Source organism: Equus asinus, chromosome 6 (assembly GCF_041296235.1).
Source record: "Equus asinus isolate D_3611 breed Donkey chromosome 6, EquAss-T2T_v2, whole genome shotgun sequence".
NCBI classification, from domain to species: domain Eukaryota; kingdom Metazoa; phylum Chordata; class Mammalia; order Perissodactyla; family Equidae; genus Equus; species Equus asinus.
Window position 1 is genome coordinate 40453938 of NC_091795.1, and position 11242 is coordinate 40465179.

General features: G+C 42.0%; 1 protein-coding gene across 2 annotated transcripts in view; it reads left to right on the plus strand.

Moving 5' to 3' along the window:
- The window catches only part of DUSP11 (dual specificity phosphatase 11), a 43820-nt gene that overhangs the window by 3820 nt on the left and 28758 nt on the right, over positions 1 to 11242 (plus strand). The gene's annotated exons all lie outside the window — the stretch shown is intronic.

The window sequence follows — 11242 nt, forward strand, 5'->3', positions numbered from 1 at the left end:
TCCTCAAACTCTTCCAAAAAATTGAAGAGGAGAGGAAGCTTCCTGAGAAGCCAACATTACCCTGAAACCAAAACCAGACAAGGACAACAACAAAAAAAGGAAATTACAGGCCAACATCACTGATGAACGTTGATTCAAAAATCCTCAACAAAATATTAGCAAATTGAATACAACAATACATTAAAAAGATCATACACCATAATCAAGTAGGATGTATTTCAGGGATACAGGGATGGTTCAACATCTGCAAATCAATCATCGTGATACACCACGTTAACAAAATGAAGAAGAAAAATCACATGACCATCACAATAGACTCAGAGAAAGCATTTGACAGGATACGGCATCCATTTATGATAAAAACTGTGAATAAAAAGAAAGTACCTCAACATAATAAAGGCCATTTATGACAAACCCACAGCAAATATCATTCTCAATGGAGAAAAACTGAACGCTATCCCTCTAAAAACAGGAAGCAGACAGGGATGCCCACTTTCACCACTCTTATTTAACATAGTATTGGAAGTCTTAGCCAGAGCAATCAGGCAAGAAAAAGAAACAAAAGGGATCCAAATTGGAAAAGAAGAGGTGAAATTGTCACTATTTGCAGATGACATGATTTTATATATAGAACAACCTAAAGAATTGACTAAAAAACTTTTAGAAACAATAAATGAATATGGTCAAGTTGTACGATACAAAATCAACATACCAAAATCCATTGTGTTGCTATACACTAACAGTGAAGTAGCAGAAGGAGAAATTAAGAATACCATCCCATCTACAACTGCAACAAACAGAGTAAAGTATCTAGGAATAAGCTTAACCAAAGTGAAAGATCTGTACACTGAAAACTATAAAACCTTGCTGAAAGAAATTGAAGAAGACACAAAGAAATGGAAAGATATTCCATGCTCTTGGACTTGAAGAATTAACATAGTTAAAATGTCCATACTTCCTAAGGCAGTCTACATTTTCCATGCAATCCCTATCAAAGTTCCAGCGACATTTTTCACAGAAATAGAACAAAGAATCCTAATATTTATATGGAACAACAAAAGACCCCGAATAGCCAAAGGAATCCTGAGAAAAAAGAACAAAGCTGGAGGTGGCCCACTCCCTGATTTCAAAATATACTAAAAAACTATAGTAACCAAAACAGCATGGTACTGGCACAAAAACAGACACACAGGTCAATGGAACAGAATCGAGAGCCCAGAAAGAAACCCACACATCTATGGACAGCTAATTTTTGACAAGGGAGCCAAGAACATAGAAAAGAGAAAAGAAAGTCTCTTCAATAAGTGGTGTCGGGAGAACTGAACGGCCACATGCGAAAGAGTGAAAGTAGACCATTATCTTACACCATGCACAAACATTAACTCAAAATAGATTGACTTGAATGTAAGCCCTGGAACCATTAAACTTCTAGAAGAAAACCTAGGCAGTACACCCTGTGACATCGGTCTTAGCAGGATATTTTCAAGTACCTTGTCTGACTGGGCAAGGGAAACAATAGAAAAAATAAACAAATGGGACCACATCAAACTAAAAGCCTTCTGCACAGCAAAGGAAACCATCAGCAAAACGAAAAGGGAACCTAACAATTGGGAGAACATATTTGCAAATCATATATCTGATAAGGAGTTAATATCCAAAATATACAAAGAACTCGTACGTCTCAACAACAGAAAAACTAACAACCCAATTGAAAAATGGGCGAAAGATCTGAATAGACATTTCTCCAAAGAAGATATACAGATGGCCAACAGGCACATGGGAAGATGCTCAACATCATTAACTATCAGGGAATTGCAAATCAAAACTCCGATGAGGTGTCACCTCACTCCGGTCAGAATGGCTATAATGAACAAGACAGGAAACAATAAGTGTTGGAGAGGATGTGGAGAGAAGGGAACCCTCCTACACTGCTGGTGGGAGTGCAAACTGCTGCAGCCACTGGGGAAAACAGTATGGAGATTCCTCAAAATCTTAAGAATAGATCTACCATATGATTCAGCTATTCTACTTCTGAGTATTTATCCAAAGAACGTGAAACACAAATGCATAGAGATACATGCACCCCTATGTTCATCAGAGCATTAGTCACAGTAGCCAAGACTTGGAAGCAACCTAGGTGCCCATCAAGGGATGAATGGATAAATGAAGATTGGTATGTATACACAATAGAGTACTACTCAGTCATAAGAAATGATGAAATCCGGCCATTTATGACAACGTGAGTGGACCTTGAGGGTATTATGCTAAGTGAAATAAGTCAGAGGGAGAAAGTCTCAAAACCCGTATGATCTCATTCATAAGTAGAAGATAAAACAATGAAAAACAAACACAGAGAAACAGAGATTGGATTGGTGGTTACCAGAGGGGGAAAGGGGAGGGAGAGTGGGTAATTAGGCATACATGTGTGGTGATAGATCGTAATTAGCCTTTGGGTGGCTCGATTCATGATGTAATCTACACAGAAAGCAAAATATATAATGATGTATACCAGTAACTTGTCTAATGCTACAAACCAATGTCTCCGCAATAAAATAATAATAATAATAAAACAATTTCAGTCAGCATGGGAGTATTGATGAACCTTAGCATTCGGGACTGGGCTGGGTTATCAGGGATACAGAAGGGCTGGCCATCTGTGTCTTAGACCTTGTTTGTGGAGACGTTTGCTCTGTTTTGTTGCCTTGTATCTGTTTTTAAGATGGGAAAGAAGGAAAAAGGGGAGTACAGGTGGTTACTAGGTGGGGTTGAAGAAGGGGAGCAGCAAGATGCCAAGCGGAGAGCAGAGGGGACCCACTGTGTGGGCTGTGAATTCCATTCTCAGGGAGCCTCATTCTACACAGGGAGACAGGCTAATGTCAAATTTGGCTCACAAAAAGTGTGTTACTAGGTGGAAAGAGTGTCTCCCATTTGGACACCAGATGCTGGGGACTCATTTCATTGCTTTCAAAGTTCTTTTGAAAAGATAAGCAAAGGTTGATTTAGCATTCTTTCAGAAATCTGCATTCACTGTGTAGAGCTGTATCCTCAACCCTGTCTCACTCCGTTTCCCCTTTTTATAGCAGATACTTTGTAATATCCTCTTTACTCTCCTGAAGTGAAATTCTTAGATATATACAACCTGCTTCCATATTTAAGTTTAAGAAAAAAAGTCAATGCCGTGCTCTGACTATAATATAAAGGATAAGTAAAATAAAGTAATTTAGAATAGAGTAAGAAGTATTTACATTTCCATATGTCAATGCTTGGGCATGACTTTACTGAAAATAAAGAAATCGTCAGTTACTTGCGCCATGAATGCCAAAGCTGCCCATGCTCACTGATCTGGGTGGGTATGTTGCCTAGTGGCAGGAGTTTCAATGGTTGTGAGCTGTGCTTAGTAGATTTCCAAAGGAAACAAAGTACAGTCTTCACTAGGATGACAAGGTGACTGCTGTCCCGGACATTCAATGTCCGTGAAAACTGCGAAGAAACCCTTTGTGTTTACGTGTGAAATGGAGTCAAGTTCTAAGGCTTAGATACTTTTGAACAGTTTTTACACCTCTATGGATGTTGACTAGGACGTTCAAAAGTCATCCAGGTGTGAGACCCATTTGTGGGGCTGTTTTGAATTTGGCAAGATGTCTGGTATCCGTGACCCTCACCCACTAAACGCCAGTAAGACGCCCTCACTCCCTTCATCACAACCAAAAAAATGCCCTGGATCAGCAAGGTCAGGATTTCAGTATGGAAACTGAAAAATTGTGTTTCTCTTTTAACTAAAAAAGGGAATATGTGGGGAAAGCATTTGACCGACTTAAAAAAGGTGAGAAGAGATTCCATGTCTCGTTACCCTGCCCGGCACAGTGTGGATTAGTGTCAGGAAGAGCCCACTTTGACTGTATTGGGAATTTATTTAATTTGTGTCTCATAGGTCAGGGTTTCTTTCTTCTTCACCTACTCTGTCAATTCTTCTGCATCTCTGAACTTAAACGTTAGTGATTTCATAGATAAACAAATGGTTGTGATTCACATCCAGCAACACCAAGTTTAGTGTTTGACACATCGTAGCTACTTCCCAGTCGTTGAAGAATGAGTGAACTGACGGCCCAGCCCCACCCGCATTGGCGGTGCCTGTGAATTTCCTCCTATTTTCCTCCTCCTCTCCGCGATTGTCCTCACTCCTCGGTCCCTGCTCCACGGTCTCTGCAAGGGGATCCTGAGGTTCCCCCGGGTCCCTGCTCAGCCCCTTTTCTGCAAGGACATCAGCAGGGAGAAGCAGGAAGACTCTTCAGTCTCCTTTCCTCCACACAGCCAACATCTTTCCTGTGTGACGTGGTTATAGGAAGCCTCTTCTAGTTCTGTGTGCACAAGGTGTTCTCTTCAGTGTTGGGACTGTTTAAGGCACCATCAAGGGGATTGCGAAGCTGCAGGGCCACTCCCAGTGCAGTCCCTGTTCAGGCAGTAGAGGTAGGGAGATGAATGACCCCTGCGTGGCAGTGGAATGGGACAAGGTGTCCTGGGTGTTTGAGGGAAGTCACCCAAGGCAAAGCTGCCTCAGTACTTGGCAGTCGAGTGTCAGGCACAGTGGACTGTCAAGTGGCAAATGATGTGTCACAGAAATGCCACAGCAGAAATGCCTAGGAATGGAAAGGAGGGGGAAATGACAACAGACAGGGTTAATCAAGGAAGGCTTCCTAAGCGGTTTGTGACTAAATGAGTTACCTCAGGTTGGCTGTTGTTCAGATAGCTGGAGATGGTAATGATCCTCCAGCTCCAAGTCTGGAAGAAACTGACAGGAGAGATTGTACGCCTTGTTGTAATTAATACAGTCTTCAAACCTTTCACAATGTTCGGTGGAAGACTCAGCATCGTAGCTCTGTCAGATCTTCCTAAGGTAATTTGTAAATTTAACATCATCTCATATCATCTGATTCTAAAGCTCGTATAGCAAAAGAAACTTACATCGCCAGGAAAATTCTGAAAAGGAAGAAGGTAGAAAAGGGTTGCCTAGCCCTACCAAATGTTAAGCCATACTAGAAGTGTTGCTGGAGCACAGGGGATTTTTCGGGTGGTGAAGCTAATCTGTCTGATACTCTAGGGGTAAATACATGTCATTGTACATTGGCCAAAGCCCATAGATTATACAACACAAAGTGACCTGTGATGTGAGCTATGGACTTTGATAATGATGTGTCAATGTTGCTTCATTGATTACAACAAATGGAGCACACTGGTATGGAATGGTGATGGTGGGAAAGGCTGTGTAGGGTGAAGGAGAGATGGTTAAAGTGAGAACTCTTTACTTTCTGCTCCGTTTTACTATGAAGCTAAAACTGCTCTACAAATGAGTCTATTAGTTTTTTACTTTTAATTTTTTTTATGAGGAAGACTGGCCCTGAGCTAACGTCTCTGCCAGTCTTCCTCTCTTTTGTGTGGGATGCTGCCACAGTGCGGCTTGATGAGCGGTGCTGGGTCCACACCCTGGATCCCAAACTGCAAACCCCGGGCCACCGAAGTAGAGCTGGTGAACTTAAGGACTACGCCACCAGGCCGACCACCTCTGTCAGTTTTTTAAAAGATGTGTTGCTGGCCCTTGAGTAACCACAGATCAGTGGAACAGAGTACATAAATAAGATAAATACATAAAAGAATATTTAGCAATAAGAGCCATCCTTCATTTATTTAGATATTCTAGGAGTATTTATAAGTGCCTACTCATAGGCACTCCGCTTGGAGCTGGAGGTGCAGTGGTGGACAACACTGATGTGGTCCCTGCCTTCTGGGAGTTTACAGTCTGGTTAGGTACCCCCGTGACACAAATACAGAAGTAAATCTCTAGAAGTGAGCTTATTTTCTTCCCTCTAATCTCTGGGGGAAAAGATTGTAATCTAGCTTGTAACTTCCAGAAGGGTGGAAACTTTCCTCTGAATCACACTGTGTGTTAGCATCATAGGGCTTGAATGAATGACAGTATAAGAAAGGATTTGAAGCACACATTTGCTGTTTCTTATTTCATTCTCTCTGACAGAGTTTGGAAAAGAATCTTGTTGTAGAAGAATGTTGTTACCCCTTGGATGTTTCCAGCAAAATCTGAGAGCAGAGTGAAGAACTTGGACTGATTATTGATGTAACACACACTCCCCACTAATACAAACCAGAGGTAAATGGAACCCTTAATTGAAAGGAACCGTCTTCATTCTTATGGTATAATAAGCATAGTAATTCAGTAGTTGTAATCCTGGCCTTCTCTCATGGGTAGTATTTCAAAAAGGGAACCAAGTGCTTTCCTTAATTACACTTTTCTAATTGCTACCTGAAAAAGAGAGTAAAGATGTGAATTGAAATATAATATTTGGCAATAACCTCTGTATGTGCTTAAGAAATTCTATGAACTTCCATGTTCTATGTATATTTATAAAGTATATATTATAAAAAATACATACATATATATTTGCTGAGGAAAGATTTCTCCCTGAGATAACATACGTTGCCGCGCTTCCTCTTCTTTTGCTTGAGGAAGATGAGCCCCGAGCTAACATCTCTGCCAGTCTTCGTCTGTTTTGTATGTGGGTCAGTGCTACAGCATGGCTGACGAGTGGTGTGGGTCCGTGCCTTAGATCTGAATTCGTGAACTGAGGCCACCGAAGCAGAGCCCACTAAGCTTAACCACTACGCCACGGGGACGGCCCCCCTGTTCTATATTTTCAAAGTAAAGTGAACTTCTAGTAAGAACAGTAGTAGCCTAAAGAAAAGAATGGAGTATCCATGGTATCTTTGGTACTTATTTTGGGCAGTTGTGAGAGCACGTGTAAGTATCTTGATAGAAGACAGTTCTCTAAGTTTTATGCTTTCGTTTCCTAATATCTTTGGATATAATAGAGAAACACATATGTTCTGTTGGCCTGTGTGGCATTATCAGTGGGAAAGAATTATCCTTCTTCTAGGCAGTTCCACAGCCTTGGGAAACAATAACACCTAATGTCTGTTAACATTTGTACAGGCCTACCTCACAGATATCACAGGTTCTGTTCCAGGTCACTGAATAAAGTGAATATCGCAATAAAGCGAGTCAGACTAATGATTTGGTTTCCCAGTGCATGTAGAAGTTATGTTTACACGATACCATAGTCTGTTAAGTTTGCAATAGTATTATATCTAAAGGGACATCATACATAGCTTAAGTAAATAATACCTTATTGCTTGAAAATATGAACCATCATCTGAGCCTTCAGCAAGTTGTAATCGGGTTGCTGATGGGGGTCTTGTAAGAAATGCGGCGTCTGTGAAGCACGGTAGAGCGAAGCACAGTACAGTGAGGTAGGCCTGTACAGCAGCTGCCATTTAAAAAGTGCGTGCACACACGTTAAGGCAGTGAATCCGCACAGCAGGCCTTTGCTGATGAAGTGGGAGTGGTACTAACGTCCCCTCCTGAGTGCTTCCTCTGCACTGAGCCCGGAGCATAGACGGTGACAGTGACTCACTTCACAGATGGTGAAACTGAGGCCCAGAAAAGGAAGAATTGAAACTTGAACTCAGGTATTCCTTGTTTTTGTTTTTTTTTTTTTTTTACTGTAGTAAAATGTACGTAAGCAATATTTATCATTTTAACCATTCATAAGTGTACAATTCAGTGGCATTAAGTGCACTCATGATGTTGTGCAGCTGTCACCACTGCCTGTAAACAAACGGTTTTCATCATCCTCAACAAAAGCTCTGTCACCTTGAAAAACTAACAGCCCCATTTCCCCTCCCCCAGACCCTGGTGACCTCTATTCTACTTCACGTCTCCGTGAATTTGCCTATTCTAGGTGCCTCATGTTAGCGGAATCCGACATATTTTTCCTTCGGTATCTGGCTTCTTTCACTGAACATAATGTTTTCTAGGTTCATCCATGTTGCAGCATGTAACAAAATGTTATTCCTTCTTAGGGCTGAATAGCATTCCATTGTGTGTACATACCACATTTTGTGTATCCATTCGTCTGTTGATGGACACTTGGGTTGTTTCTACCTTTTGGCCCTTATGCATCATGCTGCTGTGAGCATTGTGTACAAACATTGGTTCAAATCCCTGCTTTGAATTCTTTTGGATGTATAGGTGGGAGTAGAGATGTTGGATCGTGTGGAAGTTCTACGTTTAACCTTTGAGAAAGCGCCAAAAAGTCTTCTACAGTGTCATCCTGTTTTAACAATTAACACAAATTTTAAGCATTTACAGGAGCAGACATAATGGTGTGGTGTTCGTGGACCAGCCATGAACTCCTTCAGCTTGAATATTTATCAGCTGATGGCTGTCGTGTCTCCTCTCTACCCCTCCCTGTTTCGCCCTGTTCCATAGTTTTTTAAGCAGATCCCCAATATCATATACTTTCACTTGTTCATCTTTGATATATACATTTAAAATGTCAGAGTTTTGTTCCTTAATATCCTGGTTTATTGTTAAATATCCAGTCAGCACTCAAATTCGCAGTTGTCTCCTAAATGTCATAGAAATTGTTTTGAAGAGTTTGAGTTAGGTCTAAGTTAGGGCCACACTTGGCGTTTGATTGTTAGGTCTCGGATGTCTGATTTAATCTATGGGTTCTCCTTCCATGTCTCTCTCCACTTTCTTTGTCTTTGTTTCTTTTTTTCTCAATAACTTTACTTTTTGAAGAAACCAGGTAGTTTGTCCTATCTGAAGATGACATTACAAATAATACAAGAGTGAATGAACACAATGGATAATGTCTTAAGAGAAATAAGAGAAGGAGGAAATTTTAAAAATTCTATAAGAAGAGAAAATGAATTCTAGAGAAATGCCAAATATTAGAGATAAGCAAAAAAGTCAGGCCAACTCTGAAAATAGTAATGCCAACACATGTAAGAATTTAGTGTGGCATAAAAATGATATTTCAAATCAGTGGACACATTAGTGAGTAAACTGTGATACTTCCACGTTGGAGTGTAAATCACCTCTCTGGAAGGATCCGCAGCGTGGCAAAAGTAAATGTGTCTAAGGGAGGAGGGAAATGGGTGGCCGGGGAACTTGGGGAGAAGGGTGAATTTCCATTGAATCCCCTTTTGTACCTTTCTCACGTTCTCTCCTGTGAATCTATTACCTCTGAGGTCTGCCTGCCTGAGTTGAAACCCCAGCTCCCCTAGGTGCTGACTCTTCACCTTGGGCCAATTCTTGACACTCTCCAAGCCTGTCTCCTTATGGGCGAAATGGGGTGAGTGACTTCGTGGTGCTTCATGACACAATATAAGCTCTCATTAAATGTAAATGACCAGCAGAAACAACACAAATGTCCATGAACTGAGGAAAGCATAAACAAGTGTGGTGGCTCCGTTATGCAGTCATACAAAGGAATGAAAGACTGACACACACTACAACGTGGATGGACGTTGAAAAACCTTCTGCTAAGTGAAAGAAGCCAGACACAAAGGTCACGTATTGTGGTATATTTCAGATGTGTGAAATGTCCAGAAAAGGCAAGTCCGTAAAGATAGAAAGCAGATGAGTGGTTGCCGGGTCTGGAGAGAGGAGGGAGTGAGGAGCAGCCTCTAATGGTTAAGAGGGTTTCTTTTAGGGGTGATGAAAATGTGTTGGGTTTGATAATGCTGGTGGTTGCCTGAGCTTGTGAATGTACTAAATGCCACTGAATTTAGAGTTTCAAAAGGTGAGTTTTCTGGTATGTGAATTATATCTCAATAAAAATAATTTTAGAAATGTAAGTTACCAATTTTCTCACGGTAATTATTTACTGTTCACATCACTCCCCTCCAACCACTGCATTCCCTTGTATGCCTCCTGTCCCCCACGCTTCCCCTGCTCAGCCCCTCCAGGTGCCCCACAAGACTTCCCAGGGAGTGACTCTGGACCCTTGGGCACACAAGTCCTGTGCAGGTGGAGCCGCGACCCAGTGCACAGGCACACCCACCACTCTCCCGCAGTGTGACAGACGCTTCCGGCAGGTTTTTCTCATGTGGTTTGGAGGATAGTGATGTTGAGAAAAGGTGGCGACAGGCCAGGTGGATTCAGGAGGACCTGGCAGGTCTCTCAAGTCAATACTTATGAACAGACGCTTTTCTGAGGAAAATATACAAGTGGGCAGCAGGCTCATGAAAAGGTATGAAACATGACTAATTTTTAGGAAAGGGCATTCAAAACCAAAATGAGCTACCACCTCCCGCCCGTCAGAATGGCTATTATTAGAAAAACAAGAAATGGCAAGTGTTGGAAGGGTGTGGAGCAAAGGGAACCCTCATATAGTGCTGGTCAGAATGTAAATTGGTACAGCCACTATGGAACAGAGAATGCAGATTCCTGAAAAAATTAAAAATAAGACTACCATATGACCCAGCTATTCCACTTTTGGGTGTTTATCGAAAGAACGTGGAAACACTAATTGGCAAAGATAGATGCGCCCGTATGTTCGTTGCATCATTATTCACAATAGCCAAGACTTGGAAACAACCTCCTAAGGGCCCACTGAGAGGTGAATGGATAAAGAAGATGTGGTATATATACAATGGAATCCTACTCAGTTATAAAAAGCATGAAATCTTGCCATTTGCAGCAACATGAGTGAACCCTGAGGGTGTTACGCTAAGTGAAATGGGTCAGATGGAGAAAGACATATACCTAATACTTCACTCATATGTGGAAGATAAACAAACACATAGATACCAGAGGGGAAAGCGGGGGAGGAGGTGGAAAGGGGTAAGGGGCAGATGTGTAGGACGATGTATGGCAATTGGACCTTGGGTGGGAAAACGACATAGTCTGTACAGAGGGGAAATAGAATGAAGTACATCTAAAAAAAAGTTTAGGCCCCGCTCCAGAAGTTTGGTCTCATCCACCAGTAACGTCTGGATGCTGTGCTCTGAAAGCCAGCTTGGTCGCCAACAGGCGTTAGCAAATGCTGAGCACTGCTGGCATGCAGGTCTCAAGTTGAGGCCTTGCTCCTCCGCAGGCAGTGTGACTGCAGCCCACTGCGGAACGTCAGTAGTAAAGCGGCTCAGTGACCCTGACCTTGCGTGTTGTTGCAAAGGTTAACTGAAGTAGTGGGCTCGTGGGCCTGGTGCACAGAAGTTGAGGAAATTTCTCTGCCTGCCCTGTCCTGCTGCAGCAGCTCCCATGGGGAGGCTCCTGTTATCAGCTGCCCCCAAGGTAACTCAGCCCTGGCCATTCATCCCGTAGATTCCCCTTTGATTTATACTGACCGTCCCCAGCCGTAGTCATTCATGGATGAAGTGACCC